The sequence below is a fragment of the Colobus angolensis genome, unplaced genomic scaffold (genome assembly GCF_000951035.1).
Source record: "Colobus angolensis palliatus isolate OR3802 unplaced genomic scaffold, Cang.pa_1.0 Scaffold45, whole genome shotgun sequence".
NCBI lineage: Eukaryota > Metazoa > Chordata > Mammalia > Primates > Cercopithecidae > Colobus > Colobus angolensis.
In genome coordinates, this window is record NW_012117932.1 from 4,974,378 (window position 1) to 4,996,305 (window position 21,928).

The 21,928-nt window shown below is 41.7% G+C and overlaps 1 pseudogene; it reads left to right on the forward strand.

Annotated features, from left to right (window-relative positions):
* Nucleotides 1–6,200: 6,200 nt before the first annotated feature.
* Nucleotides 6,201–14,030, forward strand: LOC105523100 (annotated as a pseudogene).
* The last annotated feature ends 7,898 nt before the right edge of the window (nt 14,031–21,928 follow it).

A 21,928-nucleotide genomic window follows, 5' to 3' on the forward strand; every position in this document is an offset into this window, starting at 1 on the left:
CAATGATTCCGGGTGATCTGATGTGGGGTTGACTATATATCACACTGTGAAAATCACTGGCAGAGAGATATAAAAGATAAAGAACATCCTAAAAAAGTGCTAAGGCTGGGCATGGTGGCTTATGCCTGTAATCCCAGCACTTTGGGAAGCTGAGGCCGGTGGATCATCTGAGGTCAGGAGTTCAAGACCAGCCTGGCCAGCATGACGAAACCCCATCTCTACTAAAAATACAAAAATTAGCCAGGTGTGGTGGCCGGCACCTGTAATCCCAGCTACTTGGGAGGCTGAGGCAGGAGAATTGCTTGAACCTAGCAGGCTGCAGTGAACTGAGATCGCACCACTGCACTCTACACTCCAGCCTGGGCGACAGAGAGAGACTCTGTCTCAAAAAAAAGAGCTTTGATGTGGTTTGGATGTCTGTCCCTTCCAAATCTCATGTTGAAAGTGGATTCTAGTGGGAGGTATCGGATGATGGAGATGGGTCCCTCATGAATGACTTAGCACCATTCCCTTGGTGATGACTGAGTTCTTACTCACTTAGTTTACACAAGATCTGGTTAAGAGTCTGGGACCTCCCCCTTCTCTCTCTTGCTTCCTCCCTCACCATGTGATACAGCAGCTTCCCCTTCACCTTCCGCCATGATTGTAAGCTCCCCGGAGCCCTCACCAAAAGCAGATGCCAGCACCACCCCTCCTGTACAGCCTGTAGGACTGTGAACCAAAATACACCTCTTTTCTTTATAAATTACTCAGTCTCATATATTCCTTTATAGCAACACAAACAGACTAATGCATCGTTAAAAGAAAAGAAGAAAAAGAAGAGAAAGAAAAAGAAAGAGAAAGAAAGAAAGAGAAAGAAAGAAAGAAAGAGAGAAAGAAAGAAAGAAAAGAAAGAGAAAGAAAGGAAGAAAGAAAGAGAAGAAGGAAGGAAGGAAAAAGAAAGAAAGAAAGAAAATGGCTCACTATGCACAAGACTTAGTTAAAAGATTACATGAAAAGCAAAGGGTTTTGGTGAGGCATGGTGACTTGCACTTGTCCCAGCACTTTGAGAGGCCAAGGGTGGGAGGATTGTTTGAGCCCAGGAGTTTGGGTCCAGTCTGGGCAACACAATGAGATTCCGTCTCTCCAAAAAAATCAAAAATTAGCTGGGGATGGTGGCGTGCGCCTGTGGTCCCAGCTACTCAGAGTGGGGACTCTGCTCTCTGTCTTAAGGTTTTCTGTTTTGTCCTACAACACCATGGGAGGCAAAGTAAGTCATGGGGTCACACCTTAAGATCAGTGGGAGTGGAGTAATGAACTGCAATCCCACCATGTGTCTGGAGGGTGGAGAGCAAGAAATATTTGATGAATATCACAAAGGAGTCCTGCAGAGGACATTTCAGAACAATCATTCAACTGGGAGGATTGACTGAACCCAGGGGGTTGAGGCTGGGGTGAGCAGTGATTGTGCCCCTGCACTCCAGCCTGGGTGACAGAACAAGACCCTATTTCAAAAAATAAAAAAAAGAAAAGAAAATCAAATCAAAGGGTTTGACATGAGCATTGAACCATTAGAAATGAAAATGTGATACTGGTTCATCAGCTCACATTTTGGATATAATTTTCCCTTTAGTAATTAATCATTGAAGAATAAGATATTAGAATTGTCCGGTTATTTTCACCTCTGAGATAATGGCATGGATGTTGTTATTTCAGTAAGCCTAACTGGGACAAAATGAAGCTGAATTCCTTAGTGTTTTCCCCACGTAGTCAACACTTGCATCTAGAGTGACTGAGTTCTTTTCAAAGTAACAAGCAGAGAGTAGAAGTGGGTTAACATATAGACTTGCTGAGATTACGTGAATTGGGAGTATTTTCGGGAAAGTTCAAGGACCAAATTGCATTTAAAGCTGGGGCAGTATGGTCTTCAAATAGTTTTTCTTTTTTAACTACTCCAAGCCAGGTCAGATTTCCCTTTCCTGAACAGCATTCCTATTAGCATCTCATTTACCTTCAAACTTGGCCATTTATCAGCTCTTCACCCACAAAACTTTTGTCCTCGGCGGGACTGAGTTCAGGGCAGAGCACAATCATATCACCTCCTGCAGAGCTTTGTATACAGTAACTGAGCAATCAATATGTGTTGTATGAATCCATGAATAAATACATTTAGATAAGCAGCCAGTCAAACCACCGCCACCAGATAAATTCCCTTTGAGAGGGGAGGAATACATGCTCCAAAGAGCCCTAAATTTAGATTCAGAGCAACTAGTCTTTGCTTCCTCACTCTATAACCAGTAAACCAGTGCTGTCCAAGAGAAATATAGCACAGATTACAAATGCAAGTTACCTATGTACTTTTCCATTTTTAGTAGCTCTATTCTAAAAAGTAAACATAAACAAGCAAGATTAATTTTAAGATCATATTTTATTTCACTCACCCAATGTCTCTAACATGTTATTTCATCATGTAATTAAGATAAACTATTTTTTTCCACAACCAAGAGCAGGTAAAATAGAAACTATTAACGAGATTTGTACATTCCTCTTTCATGCCAGTTTTGAATCTGGTATGTGTTTTATCGGACCAGCCACATTTCAAACGCTTGCTTGCCGCGTGGGGTTGGTGGCCATGGTGTTGAAGGACACAGCTCCAGAGTTATGTTGGCTGTGAATAAACCCTGATTTCCTTTTTTGGGACACTGGAATAGTACCTACCTCATAGGACTTCTGTGAGGATTAAATGAAACTATCAAGTGTGAAGGTGTAGGGTGGCTTCTAACAAGAAGGTTTATTTGCTGCTTTCCATTCATTGATGGTTTATTTCTTGCCACCCGTTCATTCACTGGGGACTCTGCCCACTGACTTAAAGTTTCTATTCTGTCCTATTACATTTTAGGGGGCAAAGGAAGTCATAGGGCCACACCCAAAGGTCAGTGGGAGTGGAGTAGAGAACTGCAACCCTGCTGTGTGTCTGGAGGGTGGAGAACAAGAAATATTTGATGAATATCACAAAGGAGTCATGCAGAAGGTATTTCAGAACCTTCATTCTAATAATCATTTTTGGCCAGGCACGGTGGCTCATGCCTGTAATCCCAGCACTTTGGGAGGCTGAGGCGGGCAGATCACGAGGTCAGGATATTGAGACCATCCTGGCTAACACGGTGAAACCCTGTCTCTACTAAAAATACAAAAAAAGCCGGGTGTGGTGGCAGGTGCCTGTAGTCCCAGCTACTAGGGAGGCTGAGGCAGGAAAATGGCGTGAACCTGGGAAGCGGAGCTTGCAGCGAGCCGAGATCGCACCACTGCACTCCAGCCTGGGCGACAGAGCGAGACTCCATCGCAGAAAAAAAAAAAGTCATTTTTACTAACTTTCTGAAGGACTCATTTCTCTAGTCCATACTACCACTAGAGACAGCATTTCAAACACAGTTTCTTTCTCCCAGCACATGTTTGTTTAAAGGGGTAAAAAGGATGGGGGAACCACATGAAACATCCCAAAATGTTTTTTGGGAGGGGAATTAATTAATTTTTTTTTTTAGAGATGAGGGGGGTCTCACTATGTTGCCCAGGCAGGTCTGTCTTGAATTCCTGGTCTCAAGCAATCGTCCCGCCTCAGCCTCCCAAGTCGCTGAGTTACAGGCATGAGCCACCACATTGGGCCTGAAGTGTTCGCATACAGTTCATACAAGGTCTTGATCCTGCTTGTCTTTGCACATGCTGGCCCTGCCTGGAGCACTGCTCATCTGTTCAGAGTCAAGTCAAATGCCACTTGCTTCATCCACTTTTTAGATAGATCTTTCCCATGTGCCCTATGAAGTTGTTCCAGGAGTTGAGGATTCCACAATGAAGAAACATCAACTTTCTGCCCTCCTGGAGTTTGCTTGCCTCAGTTTCCTCTACAGAACTTCATCTTTCCCTTTTAAATGGCACTTCTATGACAGACTATTGCAGGACAGTCACTTGTCTGGATGTCTCTCTCTTTCACTTCTGTGGAGAAGGCTGAGGATCTTACTCGTATTTAGAGCCAGCTTCTTCATATTCTCTAGGTTTGGAGACAAGGTTGCCTAAAAGATTAGCCTCTGAAACAAAAATGCAGATGTCAACTAGAATGTCAACTAGTATATCCGTCATAGAAGCAACTCACCCTGGGATAGCGCTGCTGATGGGTGAATCTAGGGATAGTGGCCAAGATAGATTATAAAATCAGCATAAGAGGTACTAGTGCATTTTATGCTTGATAAAAACGGGACTGGAGAGTAAGAACTGATTATTGAAACACAAGCAAGAGAGCCATGGCATCTGACAGTTCCACTGGCACTAGAGATGCAAAACCTATGGTGGAACAATTTTCTCATCTGTAAAATGGGGATAACAGCTACCTCATGGGCTGTAGAGACTAAACCAGAGAATCTTTGTAAAGTCAAGGAGATAAAACAATATGCTGAGAGATTTCCCCTTGTGATTGACACAACCCAAAAAATAGACCTCCATAGGGAAATACCCGCCACTTACAACCACGCCTTCTCATTGCATAACAATGCGAATGTACTTACTGCAACTGAACTATCACACTTAAAAATAGCTAAAACGATATTCTACCGCACTGGAGCAATAACAGCAACAAAACAAAAACACATATTTTTCAAGTTTAATGGACCTTAAAAGAACCGGACTTTAGATCTACAAACATCTCTAGCAGAGATACATTTTCTAAAGAGCTTAAAATGTTTTTGTACTGAAAAGATGCCAATATTATGTATATCCAGCAATTGTGTCCATTAATATTCTCTTGATAATACTGTATCTTTTCCTAATTTTTTCTTGCATTAAGAAATCAATAACCCTCCCCCCACACACACACACACACACAAAAGAAAAGTGGGTAAAGGGCAAATTTCTGAAATATTATTATTAAATGTTTAAATATTTAGAAGTATTAAAATATGTGCAAGAGTTTGGACAACTCTTCTTGTGATTCAGCAAAGAAGAATTTCTCGGCCAGGCGTGGTGGCTCATGCCTGTAATCCCAGCACTTTGGGAGGCCGAGGTGGGCAGATCACTCGAGGTCAGTAGCTCAAGACCAGCCTGGCCAAAATGGTGAAACTCGTCTCCACAAAAATTAGCGGTGCATGGTTGCACGAGCCTGTAATCCCAGCTGCTCTAGAGGTTGAGGCAGGAGAATCTCTTGAATTTGGTAGACAGAGATTGCAATGAGCAGAGATGGCGCCACTACACTCCAGCCTGGGCAACAGAGAGAGAGTCCGTCTCAAAAAAAAAAGAGAAGGATTTCTTATGCATTGCCTATAGCTAAACATTAGACAGACAATACCATAGTGTGACAGAAATAACTGTCTCATGTGTCATAGTGAGTGAATCATTCAATTAAATAAGCAATTACATGATCATTTCCAGTAGAGGCTGCTGCCATTCATTTCAAAATCATATCATATAGCTTTAGAAGAAAACTTTAAGATGATGTACTAAAATTATTCATTCAGAAACCAGAAATTGTTAAACACTTCCTCTCTGTCTCATCACTTTGTTGTTGTGTGTGTGTGTGTGTTTTGTTTTGTTGTTGTTTCTTTTTTTTTTTTGGAGAAAGTGTCTCGCTCTGTTGCTTGGGCTGGAATGCAGTGGCATCATCATGACTCACTGTAAACTCGAACTCCTGGGAGTGCAGTGGCACAATCTCAGCTCGCTGCAACCTCCCCTTCCCAGGTTCAAGCAATTCTTCTGCCTCAGCCTCCCAAGTAGCTGGGATCACAGGCACCACAGCTGGCTAATTTTTGTATTTTTAGTAGAGACGGGGTTTTGCCATGTTGGCCAGGCTGGTCTCAAACTCCTGACCTCAAGTGATCCTCCCGCCTTGGCCTCCCAACGTGCTAGGATTATACGCGTGAGTACCACCCCCTGCCAGTAACACATTTTTTACTATTGAATTATCATGTAGTTTCTGATATAAATAAGAAAAGAAAACATGGCCAAAGATTTATCAAACATGCCTAAACAAAAAGTAAATACATAAAGCAATGATAACAATACTAATATATGAGAAGAAATCAAGGCAAAAGCCTCAAATGAGATATAAATGGCTATTTTATTTCACTGTATTTTTTGCTTATTTCTTTACCTTTTAGAGAGAGAAACTATGCTCTAGGAAGCAGAGATTATATAGAATCTTACAAAATTTAAAGTTTAATTTTACTTTTGCCATACCCATGAACCCAGCTGTTCCTGAAAGGAACCCACTGTCCTGTAAGTTGATAAAGGTTACACTTCATGTACTTGGAAACAGAGAATACTATTGTGTCCAAATATAAATGTGGAAGAAGAAATGAATAGCATGCTACAGGATTTATTTATTTTTAGAGAGGAGGGTCTCACTATGTTGCCCAGAGTGAAGTCCGGTGACTATTCACAGGCCTGATCTCCTGGGTTCAAGCAATCCTCCCACCACAGCCTCCCAAGTAGCTGGAACTATAGTACGGGATATTTTAATATATCGTTCTCAGTCTCTGACAAATTTCACAAGCAACAAATAAAGTAGACTATGGATGTTATAGTAATATCAACAAACTTACTTTAATAGCTGCATGTTATGTTGTACAATGGAGAATATACTTTTTTCCCGATGTAAATGAAATGTATTAGTCAACGAAGAAAATACTGATAAAATTTAACAGCGGAAAACATATAGCACACATTCTCAGACTACAATGTGCTGAAACAAAAAACTAGCAATGAAATCTTAAATTCTAAATAATCAAGATACTTGGAATTTTAACTATAAATATGTTTAAACATTAATATGCATTACATAAAGGAAGAACTTCTAGATTCTAGAATCAATTTCCTTCAACTTTTTTTTCTCGTAGATTTATGTACACAAAAAATTATGAATTGTGAGCTTCAGTTTTGCAATGATACAAGAAAAACATTGATTTTTATCCCATGAAAAAAGGCATATAGATTTTGTTTGTTAACCATATGGAAGTTACAGACCACATGAAGTTATATATAAAAGTACAGTGGACATGCTACTCATAGAAAAAAGTGGCATTTTCCTTGAATGGATTTGTTTTTTGCTAATATTTGTCATCAAAGCCACTGAAATGAGTAAGAGAAAAAAGAAAAAAATGAAATAGCAAACACTTCAACAATTATCTGGCATGTATATCAGATAATTTATTAGCTATGAAGAAAGAGAAATAAGGCCAGGCATGGTGGCTTATACTTATAATCTCAGCACTTTGGGAGGCCAAGGCAAAAGGATCACTTGAGACCAGGAGTTTGAAGCCAGCCTGGGCCAACATAGCAAGATCCCATCTTCAAAAACAAACAAACAAACAAATTAACCTTTAAAACAGAAAAATAAAAAGAAGAAATAGAAGGGATGGAGACTCAATAAACAGAAAAACTTGTCAAGATGTGGCTAAATTAAATCACATTTTCCCAACATGATAATATTATTTTGACATCATATTCTACAGTAAGAAGTGGCAGGGTTTTTGTTGTTGAGTCAACATCTCTTGCTACCATGAGATCACATCAATTGTGGCTTCCACATCCATCTTCAATGGTGCCAGCAAGGGTGTTCGATCAGCGGTGAATCAAATGAGGATTTGCTCTTTCCCCATGACAAAGCCTGTTGCTCTAAGTGAACTTTCATTAGTTTACAGCTGTGTGACTTTCAATCTTTTTCTTTTCTTTTAATTAAATTATTTTTTATTTTTGTAAAGATGGGGTCTTGCTATGTTACCCAGGCTGATCTGGAACTTGTGGACTCAAGCAATCCTCCCACCTTGACTTCCCAAAGTGCTGAGATTACAGAAGTGAGCCACCATGCCCGGCTGTGTCTCTCAATCTTAAACTGCACCAGAGAAACACTCTGCCCTGAGGACTTCACATTAATATGATTGTTGTTTTAGTGGTTGACTCACTTCTCAGAATTTACCTCTATATGAGTTGATGCCAGAGTCTCCTGGGTTGTGACTTCACAAATGAGACACCTGAAAAAATGGTGCTCTCTCCAGGAGTCACAGACTAATGAAGTGGAATGGAGGGGTCCATTTGGGTTTTCTCCTTTGTGGTTCTTTGTATATTTAGGCTTTCTCCAATGTTTCCCATGAGTAGTCTACATTTATTCTGTTTTATAGGACAGGTTTTGTTTTTGTTGTGTTTCAAGAACTTATTTAGTAAGTCTTCTAATTCATTATTTTGTTTTGTTGCTAATCATTCTTGTATTTAAAAAAAAAAAAGAACATTGCTGTCATCCTTTAAGCATTTTTTATTTGCTTATTGGATTTTTTAAAAACCCTAGGACCCCACTTTCAGTGTAATAACCATATATACAACACTTTCTGCAGAATCAGAGGAGATCTATAAGGAGGAAACTGTCATTCTATGACACCAAAGCCCTCCCTACCACTCAAAGGAAACTGTCTCCAGCACCACAGTTCTATAGATTCTACTGTGTCTGCTTTTTTCCTGGACCTCCTTAAATCTGTCACTGCATTAAAAGATTTCATATTGTTCTCATTTGAATTTTTTTTTTTCCTTTTCCTTTTACAGGAGTAAAGTTCTTATTAGGAGTTGCATAGTTTTTAAATTCCTACATGTCAGGAGAAACCTTTTTGCCTTTTCCCACTTTGATGCTAATAAGACTAAAAATAGAAATCTATCTTCAAAAGCTCCATGGAAGGGAAGAGAGAAAGAAAGGGGAAGGAGAAAGAAGGAGGAAAAAAGGGGATAGAGTTAAACTGGCCCAAAAATTCCATGACATTCTTGAATAACTTATGATTGCCCCAGGGCCTTTGTTTTGGTTGTGTATGCTATGTAATAATCCTAAAACTTAGTGGCATAAAGCAATGCCCATTTATTTTACTATCTCCAATGATTCTGTGCGTTAACTGGGCTCAGTTGGGCCAGTTTTCTGTCCCCAGTGATGTGGGATGCTTCTGAACTCATCAGGGTTTTCCACTGGGTGGCACTATTCTGATGGCTCCCTCCAGTGCTGGCAGAGATGCTGGCTATTGGCTGGAGGACCCTCACTCGGCCCTTCTATGTGGCTTCTGCTTTCCACAGCATGACAACTGGGACTGAGAGTTTCCAGAGGAAGGAAGTGGAAGCTGTCCGTCCTCTTCAAGGCCAGGGCTGGAACTGCGGTGCTGCCCCTCCCTCTCCAGTACTTTGAATTTGTTGGGTGTAGAGCTTCTCCAGAGGCTTCTTCAGGAAAATTCTCTCTTCCATCTGATATTTTGGGCCGTGGTATTTTCCCTCTTTTTGGTCCTGAAAATTTGTCTACATCTTGCATATTTACTTGTAGCTTTGTAGTCTGCTCTCTTTCTTTGCTTTCCAGCACTCTGCCATTTTATTGTCTTTGGCATCTTTTTTAAAATTTCTCTTTCTTCGAGACAGGGTCTCACTGTGTTGTCCAGGCTTGAGTGCAATGGCCCAATTACGGCTCACTGCAGCCTCAACTTCCCAGGTCCAAGTGAAGTGATCCTCCCACCTCAGCCTCCTGAATAGCTGGGACCATAGGCATGTACTGCCACACTTGGCTAATGTTTTGATTTTTCATAAAAACGGGATTTCCCTACGTTGCCCAAGCTGGTTTTGAACTCCTGGTTCTAGTATCTTCCTGTCTTAACCTCCCAAGGTGCTGGGATTATAGGTATGAGCCACCTTACCTAGCCTCCATTTGTAAATTCTTAATTTGGTTCTTCTTTCAGACAGCAGTTGTTGCTTCATGTACATTCTTTCAGGAAGATTTTATTAATGCTAAAATTATAAAGTTCTTGCGCATATATGTATACACACATCGACTTTTTTTTTTTTTTTTTTTTTCTTGAGACAGAGTCCCGCTCTGTCACCCAGGCTGGAGTGCAGTGGCATAGTCTCGGCTCACTGCAGCCTCTGCCTCCTGCGTTCAAGCAATTCTTCTGCCTCAGCCTCCCAAGTGGCTGGGACTATAAGCGCTTGTCCCCATGACCAGCTAATTTTTGTCTTTTTAGTAGAGACGGGGTTTCACCATATTGGCCAGGCTGGTCTTGAACTCCTGACCTCATGATCCGCCTGCCGCAGCCTCCCAAGGTGCTGGGATTACAGGCATGAGCCACTGCACCCGGCCAGTTCTTGCATATTTAAGAATGTATTTCCCATGCCTTTACAATTGAAAGATATCCTGGGTAAGTAAGAATTCTTGTGTTCTATTTTTTCTTCTCAAAATTTCCCATTATCTTGTTCTTCTAGTGTTGCTGTGGATGGAAGTCTAAAGCCTGCCTGATATATATTCTTTCCCTTTAAAGGTGACAAGTTTCTTCTGCCTGGATGCTCGCAAGACTTTTTCTTATCCTTGAAATTACTTCATCAGGATATGTCTTAACCTTGTTAGAACTCACCAGTTTTTTCTCCATACATTGTTTCAACCTGAAGATTTAGATCTTTTCTTTCAGGAGAATCACCTATGAAATCTTTGAATAATTTTCTGTTCCATTTTTGTTGGTTTTTCCCTGGGAATACGTATTATGTGTGTGCTGAATCTTCCTTGTTTCTTTCCACATCTGTGACTCACATGTTAGCTGAAGTCACTTGGCCCTTTGAGATCTAGATAACTGGTTAAGTCCCAGCCAGCTCCAAGACCTATACAAACCATAGACCTCACAATTTCCACTAAATTCTGTCCCTGTTTCTCTTCATATTCCCACAGCTATAAAACTCACACCTGTTTTTTAAAATTGGTTTTCACAAGAAATCAACTAACACCAGCTTCCTTAAGCTTTGAGGGCTTGTGACCTTCTGTTGTTTGTTTCCTCTCTCATAGCTGGTGGCCCCAGTCCCTAATTCTGCCCCCATGTGTGTGCAGAGTAACCTCTCTTTCCTTAAAACCTTCTTACCAACTTACCAAGCCTGGAGTTGGGAGTGGGGTGGGGTTGGGAAACTTAGAACTCATTTCTACCCTTACAATCTGCTCAACCGAAGGCTTTAGTTACAGGTGCATTCAAGTGTTCAAGTGATGTCATCAAGTTTCTATTTCCCACTCTTCCTCTCAGGTTATGTTTGTCTCTGCTTCTTTTTGCATTTGGCCTCACTCTCTCCTGACACAAATATGTTCATTACATGTAGCAGGAGAGATGGCTGCTAGTAGTCCCAGTCCTGGGTAGAAACTTACAATTCGTAGTATAAAAGTGAGACTCTCCCTCTCTTTCCCAGTATTTCCTATATTACATTTCTTGAAAGAAATATGACTGGACTTGATTGGGTCAATGCCCAATTGCATTGTGTAAACACGGCTGGGGTGGTGTGGTTGGACGGGGGTGGATTGTATACTCACCCCATAGCCAGGCCCATGGGAATCATATGGGATCTGTGAAGACCAATTCTCCAGTGTAAAGAGGAGTGTTTTGTTGAGAAGACAAAAGCAACAGATGTCTACCACACCTCACACTCTTTGGTATGGAAATGTGCCCTAGCTGTATTCTCTTTCCTTTCCCTGGATCATCCTGCCTCCAGTTAAGAGTATTTTCAGGTCCTTTCAGAATCTTTTCACTTAAATATACATAGATATGTCTATCCTGTTAAAGATTTGGGGAACTTGCATGGGCTTGCATTTTCGTCTCTCTTGTGATTCTTCTTTTTCTTTTTCTGTCTTCCCCATAGATTTCAGGGAGAGGAGTTAACAGTGGGAAGTTACTTTTATGAAAGGACTTTTGTTTGTTTTTGTTTTGCCTGCCTGTGAAATATGGTGGAATAAATAAGAATGGGGAAAAGACTGAAGGGAAAATGACCTCATAAATGCCAATCTTTCAGAGAGAAATTAGAGTTGCTGCAGTGGTTTCACATACAGGGGGCTCAGTGAGTAACAACAGGGCAATTCCATGGGTAAAAATGCCCAATCAGCTACATATCTGAGTCAAAGAAAAATCTTGCTTTGAAGCTATTCATTGAAAGCAATACACACGTATTGAGCACTTAAAGATTTGCTAGGCACTGAGCTAAGTACTGAATATAAACACGGGTGATTAAAACAGACTATGTCTTAAGAGCTCAAAACCTTGCTTTTGTGTTGTATAAATTTCTTACTTCCTCTGTGCATTCCATTTTTTATTATAAGTGATGATTTCAGAAGATTTCTCAGTATTTTTCTTTTTTAAAAAAAAACTTTTATGTGTAATATAGCCACCATTTAGTGAGGTCCTGTTGTGTTATATATACTTTATGTACACTATCTCTAATCTTCTGCAGATGAGAACAGAGGTTTTGTTTTTTGTTTTTTGTCTGTTTGGGTTTTTTTGATGGAGTTTCGCTCTTGTTGCCCAGGCTGGAGTGCAATGCCTCACTCTCGGCTCACCGCAACCTCCGCCTCCGGTTCAAGCGATTCTCCTGCCTCAGTCTCCCAAGTAGCTGGAATTACAGGCATGTACCACCACATCCAGCTAATTTTGTATTTTTAGTAGAGATGGTGTTTCTCCATGTTGGTCAGGCTGGTCTCTAACTCCAGACCTCAGGTGATCCACCTGCCTCAGCCTCCCAAAATGCTGGGATTACAGGCGTGAGCGACTGCGCCCAGCTGAGAAACAGAGGTTTAAGGAGTTAGTCAACTCCTCAAGATCAAGTGGCAGAATTTAAAGGAAATGAAAGCAGTTTCGCAGACAGATATTTGCACTCCCATGTTTATCGCAGCATATGTTTCAATAGCCAAGGTACAGAAACGACCTGTACAAATGTGGATGAATAAATGGATGAAGACAATGTGGTATATATGTGCAATGGAGTGTTACTGGAGTTTAAGAAGGAAAGAAATCCCGTCATTTGTGACAACCTGGAGAATATTATGCTAAGTAGAGTGGGCCAGACACAGAAATGTCCCATGATCTCCTTTATACGAGGAATCTAACAGAGTCAAACTCATAGGAGCCCAGGAGTAGAAGAGTGGTTGCCAGGGGCTGGGGGGTGGGAAAAATGGGAGATATTGGTCAAGAGGTATGAAGTTTCGTTAGAAAATGGGTAAGTTCTGGAGATCTAATGTACAGTCTGCTGACTATGGTTGACAATACCATATTATGCACTTGAAATTTGCAAAGAGAGTGGATCTTAAATGTTCTCATCACACCACACAAATGGTAGCTATGCGAGGTAAGATCGTATTGTTAATCAGCTTGATTACGGCAATCATTTCATGACGTATTTCATGATGTATATCAAAACATCGCATTCTACCTTAAACACATAAAACTTTTCTTTGTCAATTACAGCTCAACAAAGCTGAGGGACAAAACCAGCTGGCAGAGCCAGGTTGGGAGCCGTAATCTCCAGTCTTTCTCCAACTGTGGTTTCTCCCTCAAAGCTTTTCTTTGCATGTTTTCATCTCTGGCTCCCTAGGGTAGCTGCCTCTTACTCTAATGGTTCCTCTTGGTGACCCAGTTTACCTTTTCCCACTGGCCCACACCACAGTATCTGGCCTGTCTTGGGTCCGGTGTCCATCCTTGGTCCAATCAGTTGTGAGTGGTGTGAGAGGGCTTATTAGAGGCAGAAGTCTCCTTAGAAGAGGATGTGAATGCTCATTCTCTCTCCTGCTGCCATGTGAAGAAGGACATGTTTGTTTCCCCTTCCACCATGATTGTTTCTGCTCCAGCCCTGCTTCCGGACTGGCCCCAGGTTCTGGCCCTAAGGGTTTCAATCCAAGCATCATTCACTGTCGCACGTGTTTGGCAGCAGGACCCAGCTCACTGTCTTAGGCAAGCCCAAGGCTCCCCGTTTGGTACTCTGTTCCCACCCTCCTCTGAGGAGCTCCAAGCTAACAAGGCCACCCTAGTATGTCTCATGAGTGACTTCTACCTGGGCACCATGACAGTGGCCTGGAAGGCAGACAGCATCATCATCACCCAGGACATGGAGACCACTAAGCCTTCCAAACAGAGCAACAAGTATGCGGCCAGCAGCTACCTGAGCCTGACGCCTGAACAGTGGAGATCCCGCAGCTACAGCTGCTGGGCCATGCATAAGGGGAGCACCATGGAGAAGAAATGGCCCACACAGAATGTTCCTAGGTCCCTGGCCCTCACCCCACCCATGGGGGCCTGGAGCTGCAGGATCCCAGAGGAGGGGTCTCTACTCCCATCCCAAGTCATCCAGCCCTTCTCCCTGCACTCAATAAACCCTCAATAAGTATCCTCACGGTCAAACAGAAAAACAAAAAACAAAAAAGAAGAAGATGTGAATATTAGTGAAAACCACTGGCCTTCAACACAGACATGCCCGAACGCATGATGTCATTCATTTGTTAATATGACTTTATTGGATGTTGCGTGACAGCCGGCAGAGGACTTACCAAGAGTCATCTCATGCAGATGACAAAGCTAGCCAACATCTGAATGAGATCAGTATCGAAAAGTGACAGGCCAGGCTTGGCAGCACGCACCTGTAGTCCCAGCTACTCAGGAAGCTAGATGGGTGGATTGCTTGAGCCCAGGAGTTGGATTCCAGCTTGGGCAACATAGTGAAACCTGACTCTATTTTTTTTTATTTTTAATTTTAATTTTTTGGGGTAAATGTAGGTATATATATTTAATGGGGCACATGAAATGTTTTGATACAGGCAGGCAAAGACTTCAACTCTTAAAAAAAATGACAATCTAAATGTCAAAAAAAGAATGGTTAAGCAATTATACTACACATTGTGATATTAAATAATTGTCAAGAGTTATATTTTCTTTTCTTTTTTTCTTCTTTTTTTTCTTTTGAGACAGAATTTTGCTCTGGTTGCCCAGGCTGGAGTGCAATGTCACCATCTCGGTTCACCACAACCTCTGCCTCCCGGTTTCAAGCAATTCTTTTGCCTCAGCCTCCCGAGTAGCTGGGATTACAGGCATGCACTACCACGCCTAGCTAATTTTATATTTTTAGTAGAGATGGGGTTTCTCCACGTTAGTCAGGCTGGTCTCGAACTCCCGACCTCAGGTGATCTGCCCACCTAGGCCTCCCAAAGTGCTGGAATTATAGGCATGAGCCACCACGCCCAGCCAAGAGTTATATTTTCAAAAGATTTTGATTACATGGAGAAATTCCCAAAATATACTAAGTGGAAAAAAAAAAAAGCACAATAAAATTCTAAATGCATCTTATGTTAAATGAACATAATGTGCATTTTTAACGATTAGAAGGTAATATGAAGTTTAAAAGCGGATAAAGGGCAGGGCACAGTAGCTCACACGTGTAATCCCAGCACTGCGGGAAGCCCAGGCAGGAGAATAGCTTCAGCCCAGAAGTTCAAGACCAGCATGGGCAACATGGCGAAACCTCGTATCTAACAAATAATACAAAATTAGCTGGGTGTGTGGCACGTGTCTATAGTCCCAGCTACTCAGGAGGCTGAGGTAGGAGGATGGCTAGAGCCCGGGAGATTGAGGCTGCAGTAAGCCAAGACTGTGCCACTGCACTCCAGCCTGGGTAACAGGGTGAGACCTTATCTAAAAAGAAAAACAAAAAGAAAAAATAAAAAAAGGGAAATTGAGACAATCAAAAGAATTCTAGAAACAGGAAAGAAAGGCAAGAAAACATAGACTTCTCAGCATCGGTGTTAAGAACCAGAGGTAGAGAGATCCCAGAGCATTCTTATATTTTGGTAAAAATATTTGGTAGCAGAGTTAGCTGCCTTTTTTGGGTTCCACAGAGCTGGTTTATGATTCTTAAGCTTACTAAGTACATTGGCCTAGAGAAGGTGATGCTTTCCCAAGTATCTCTGACTTTTGACGAACTTTCCTCTCTCAGCTAGAATACTAGGGTGATCCCCTGCTTAGATAGAGCGAAATGTTGATCTCAGTTACCTCGTTCACCTCCAAGTTCACCATGGAAGCTCTGAAACTTCAGAGCAGAGAAAGCAAACCCTAAACGGTGCTCACCTTGCTCCAGCAAAAAGAAACCAAACAGGTTCAACCTGTAACTGCCTATCGACCTTTCCCATTTGCTCACCCCAGAGTTTTGAGATCATTCCACAAAGATACCAGCTTTTCATATTTAGAACTAAATGAAATGCTCAGGTCCCAGGACCTCCTATGCTTATAAGTTGGCTCCGAGACACAACGCCTCTACTGTTTGCAACTGACAGTCACACCCACATGCATTCTGAGGTTGTGGAGGTAGATGTTTGTGGATAAGGAAGGAATACATTCCATAAACACAAACTGGAAAACCATTGATTAGATGGAACAGGGAAGAAAGTCTACGAAAAAAGGCAAGCCACAAGGTGGATATGAGTCAACAAAGCAACAGAAACAGGCACACACACAGTGTTTGAGGATGTTCAATAAGAGCATTGTCTGGAAGACAATTCTCTCTCTTTCTCTGGCCCTCTCTAGTGAAGACACAAGTCGAGTATTGTTGCAGACGGAACCACAATGTCAGCAGAGAGTCGGGAAAACAAACTGTGAGGAGACAGTGAATAAAAACTAAGATATTTATACAAATGCAATAGTAATCAATAAATATAGGAGTGCTTGCATTTAAAGAAATAACAAGGTAGTGAGAAGAGAATAATTGTGGGGATTAGTTCCCACCATTTGCTGGCAGAAGCATAAGGTCCAATGATCAAATTCAAAGGTTTAAGTTAAGCATTCTGAGCTTAAGGGGAAGGGAAAAGTCTCCCCCAGACTGGGATGAGCTCTATCTTCAGGCTGTTCAGATAAAATAGTGGTTAACATTTGTTGCATTATGCCATTGTCACGCCCCCTCCCAAAGCCTTAGATGTATTAGCTTATTGACTCCTCACAGAAACACTATGAAACAGGTGTGATTGGGTGCACATGTGACAAATTATGAGACTGAGATAGATGAAGTTTAAGTAGCTTGGCCAAGGTCTTGCTGCTAGTGTCAGGACAAGATTTTGAATTGAGGAACCCAGCTGTTACCCAGGAGACCAGAACTCCAGTTTTCTTTCTTTATTTTTATTTTTTTTCTATTTTAGTGATTTTTTTTTTTTTTTTTTAGACAGGGTCTTGCTCTGTCACCCAGGCTGGACTGCACTGGTGAGATCTTAGCACACTGCAGCCTCTAGCTCCTGGGTTCAAGCGATTCTCATGCCTCAGCCTCCTGAGTAGCTGGGATTATGTGCGTGCGCCACCATGCCCAGCTAGTTTTTTCTATTTTTAGTAGAGGTAGATTTCCCTGTGTTACCCAGGATGATCCTGAACTCCTGGCCTCAAGTGATCTACCCGCCTTGGCCTCCCAAAGTGCCGGGATCACAGGCCTGAGCCACCACGCACAGCTGGAGCTCCAGTTTTCATACAAGGCACACACTTGAAAGTTTGCTCTTTGGCCTCCCCTTTTAGTTTATTATTGTGATAGTTAATTTCACATGTCTTAAAATTACTTAATTGCACCAGGAGTGCTCAGATTAAGTATTGTTCTGGGGGGCCGGGCATAGTGCCTCACGCCTGTAATCCCAGCACTTTAGGAGGCTCAGGTGGGCAGATCACCTGAGGTCAGGAGTTCGAGACGAGCCTGGCCAACATGGTGAAACTCTGTCTCTACAAAATACAAAAATTAGCCGGGCATGGTTGTGGGTGCCTGTAATCCCAGCTACTTGGGAGGCTGAGGCAGGAGAATCGCTTGAACTCAGGAGACAGAGGTTGCAGTGAGCTGAGATCACGCCATTGCACTCCAGCCTGGGTGACAAGAGTGAAACTCCATCTCAAAATAAATAAATAAATAAATATTGTTCTGGGTGTGCCTGTGAGGGTGTCTCCGTCTGAGATCAACATTGGGATCAGTGGACTTGGTAAAGTAGACTGCTTTCTCTAATGTGGGTGGGCACCATCCAATTCATTTCCAGCCCGAAAAGAACAAAAGGTGGAGGAAGCAAGAATTTGCCCCATTTTGCTTCCAGCCTGGCTACTTGAGTTGGGGGAGGTCTTCTCCTGCCCTTGGACTGGGATTTACAACGTGGGATTCCCTGGATCTCAGGCCTTCTGAGTAGGACTGGAATTGCACCACCCACTTTCCTGGGTCTCTAGCTTACAGACGGCAAGATCATGGGACTTCTCAACCTCCTAATCATGTGAGCCCATTTCTTATAATAAATCTCTGTATCCCATCTATATCTACAGCTGCATCTTTATCTATATCTACCTCCTATTGGTTCTGTTTCTCTGCAGAATCCTGACTGACTAATACAATCATAATACCCCAATCTGCCCAGAAGTCTGACATAACGTTGGGGAACTGGGCAGAGATATTATGAGTGACTCTACCTTCAAAAAGTCCCCCTTTCTTCTTTCCAGTTTCTAACCAGCTTCAAGAAACATCCTGGAATCCATAAAAAATACTTATCGCGATATGTCTGCCCATCAGAAGCACTTCTTAGAATAAACCAAGATTTAGTACTGACAACAGCGTATATTTGCACACAGTTGTATAAGTCCTTACTTTTTTTTTTAACAAACGTTCTCACTTATTTCTTACAAAACCCCAAAGCACTTTGAGGCTAGTATTATTCTCCTCATTCTATAGGTGAGATAACTAAAGTTCTGAGAGCTTAGGTGACTTGTCCAAGGTCACTTAGCCAACACATAACACAGCCAGCACTAGAATCCAAATTCAGTGAGTGGTCTTATGTGATGGATCCTCTGGAGGCCAGAAAAAGTCCCTGTTCTTTGGGATCTCTCATGTCACTGATACGGTAATACATAACCCATAAGAGATCTTTAATAGATATTGTTGAAAGATTTCAGTAACAGAGACTGGGCACAGTGGCTCACGCCTGTAATCCCAGCACTTTGGGAGGCTGAGGCCGGTGTATCAACTGATGTCAGAAGTTTGAGATCAGCCTGGCCAACATGGTGAAACCCTGTCTCTACTAAAAATAGAAAATTAGCCAGGCATGATGGTGGGCACCTGTGATCCCAGTTACTTGGGAGGCTGAGGCAGGAGAATCACTTGAACCTGGGAGGCAGAGGTTGCAGTGAGTTAAGACCACACCATTGCACTGCAGCCTGGGTGACAAGAGTGAAACTCTAAAAAAAAAAAAAAAAAATTTCAATAGCAGAAAGAATTTTAAAGTGCTAGTTTAAAACTGGAGTGGTGCCTGCATTCTGAAGTAGAAGTTTGGAAGATATTTTTATTTTGTTCTAGAAGGGACCTTTTCTGAGCCCTTTCAGTTCATTTTTCTTAAGGACGGCTAGCAGTTGAATAATCTGAATGCACATATTTCAGACTGAGATGGCAGGTGTTGTTTAATAATATAATGCTGTCATCAATATAACTTTCAATAATGTAAAGGTACAGAATGTTGTGGTTTGAATGTGCGCTTCAAACTTCATGTGTTGGAAATGTAATCCCCCAATTCACAATGCTGATTGGAGGGGAGGCCTTTCAGAGGCAATTAGGATTAAAGAAGGTCATCAGTGTGGGGGCCCCACAATAGGACTGGTGGCTACACAAGAAGGAGAAGAGAAGCCTCAGATGACACTCACCCGTGTGCCTTCTCACCATGTGATGCTCTCTTTCATGTTATCATGTAGCAAGAAGGCCCTCACCAGAGGCTGGTGCAATGCTCTTGGACTTTCCAGCCTCTAGAACTATAAGAAATAAGTTTCTTTTCTTTATAAATTACCAGTCTTAGGTATTCAGTTAAAGCAACAAAAAATGGACTAAGGCAGGGAGTGTCTTTGTCTTGAGCAGAGATTTTCTTTATAATTTCTACAAGATTTTTGCTTCTTGTACCTGAAAGTGGTAGAAGTGGGGGAGATGAAAAGGAGGAACTGAGCCTGAATAACAAAGTGGTAGGCTGGGGATGGAAAACAGATGGCCCAAGGGGATTTCAACTGAAGGAGTGTGGCCAATGGGTGGCACTAGCAGTGATAATAGATATCCAGACTTAAGGTTCCCTTTTCTGAAGAACAGTTCCCTTGTGCTCATCTCTACCCATGTAAAGTCTTAAACATGGCAGCCTTGCCTTCCATCCTTTGAGAAATAAGGCACAGGACTCTGCACCTAGTGTAGAAGGCAAAGGGTTAGAGTGAAGGGTAGCAGGCTGAGAAATGGTTATGAAACAGCCAGAGGTGAATAGCAGAGAAGCCTTGAGGTGTGGGAGTATAAGATCTGAGACAAGATAACCAGAATGAAAGTGTGAAAAGGATGGCCAGGCATGGTGGCTCACGCCTGTAATCCCAGCATCTTGGGAGGACAAGGTGGGTGGATTACCTGAGATCAGGAGTTCAAGACCAGCCTGGCCAACGTGGCAAAATCCCATCTCTACTAAAAAGACAAAAATTAGCCAGGTGTGGTGGTGGGCGCCTGTAATCCCAGCTACTCTGCAGGCTGAGGCAGGAGAATCACTTGAACCTGGAAGGTGGAGATTGCACTGAGCTGAGATCATGCCACTGCACTCCAGACTGGGCAACAGAGTGAGACTCTGTCTCAAAAAAAACAGAAAGTGTGAAAAAGAGAAGCAACCTTCACCCACCCTGAAGGAGACTCAGAAACGGCTGTGGAGGAAATTGGACTTGCTGCAGACAAGTAGGGTGGGAGTTTCAGCTGCTTTGTATAGGCTTTAAATAGAAGTGTTCCCTTGGCCACATACACATACCCAAGTGCATACATACGCCCACAAGCATGTTGAAAGCTGGAAAACCCAGGGAACATTCAGGTTACTTTTATTAAATACATGAACTACCACATATCCTGAATTTTAGAAGAGAAATGTGTACAACCAGAAAATGATATTACCTTATACTCAGGCTATCTTTGTGGATGATGGGGGATGATGATCGATAGTAAGTGAAGGGAAATGAAACCACAGACGTAACAGAACTGCAACTAGAGGGAAAATTATTTATTCAAGTCATATGTAAATATGTACCTTTTTGAAAGTACAACTTTGTCACTCTTAATGGTTTTAGACATCTGAGAGGGGCCCTGTGCTATAGCCCAGAGAGATCACTGTTTCGACCAGGGGAATTCAGATTTTGCTGACATTCATTTTTATAAGGAATACAGTAGATATCTGAATAACAAATAACAGCCTGTAAATATTTACATATATGAAATAATCCTGTTTGTATATTTGAAATAATCTGCTATCTATTAACAGAAAGAAAATATTAGTATACAGTAGGTACATCCAGTCATAATGGGCAGCTCGACATTTCTGGAAGAGCCATCTGCAGTAAAATAATAGTACTGTAAATATTTAAAAGACAGTAATTAAACTCAGCATTGAGGTGAACTCCACACTGATTTTAGTTACTGTTTTTCTTCAGATTCTACAAACAGGGAAGTACTCCAAAGAAATCTTTACACTCTAAAAAGATCTAGTTTTTATCATGATGCATTGTTTAATACTCTTAAACTACTTGTCTGTGAGACTATGCTTTTTAGGAATGAATGCGATTCTGTTACTTCTAATGTGATAACAGTAACTCCTGGGTACATTTCAATCTTTGCAAAATTTTAACTCAAAATAAAAATCATCCACTAGTGTGAAATATTTCAATGACATGATTCCAATACAGATTCAAGATAAAAACATCAGGTTTCCTTCAAAAGGAATTTTACTCTTCTTTTAGGAAATTGTGTAGGTATTTATATAAGTTAATTTTGAGAATTTTTAGCTGATCATATATTTATTCATCAGTAAGTGATTGAAATTGAGTCCTTTTAGAGAAGGAAACCCAATTAAGATGGTGTTGTGGTTGAATTGTGTCCCCCCAAAAAATATATGTTGAAATCCTAATCCCCAGAACCTCAGAATGTGACCTTATTTGGAAATAGGGTCACTGAAGGTCGAATTGGTTAACATGAGATCATACTGGAACGGGAAAGCCTCCTAATCCACTATGACTGGTACAGGACGACAACCATGTGAAGACAGACACACACAGGAAGAATGTCATGTGACCACAGAGGCAGTGATTAGAGTTATGCAGCTACAAGCCAAGCACTGCTTGTGACA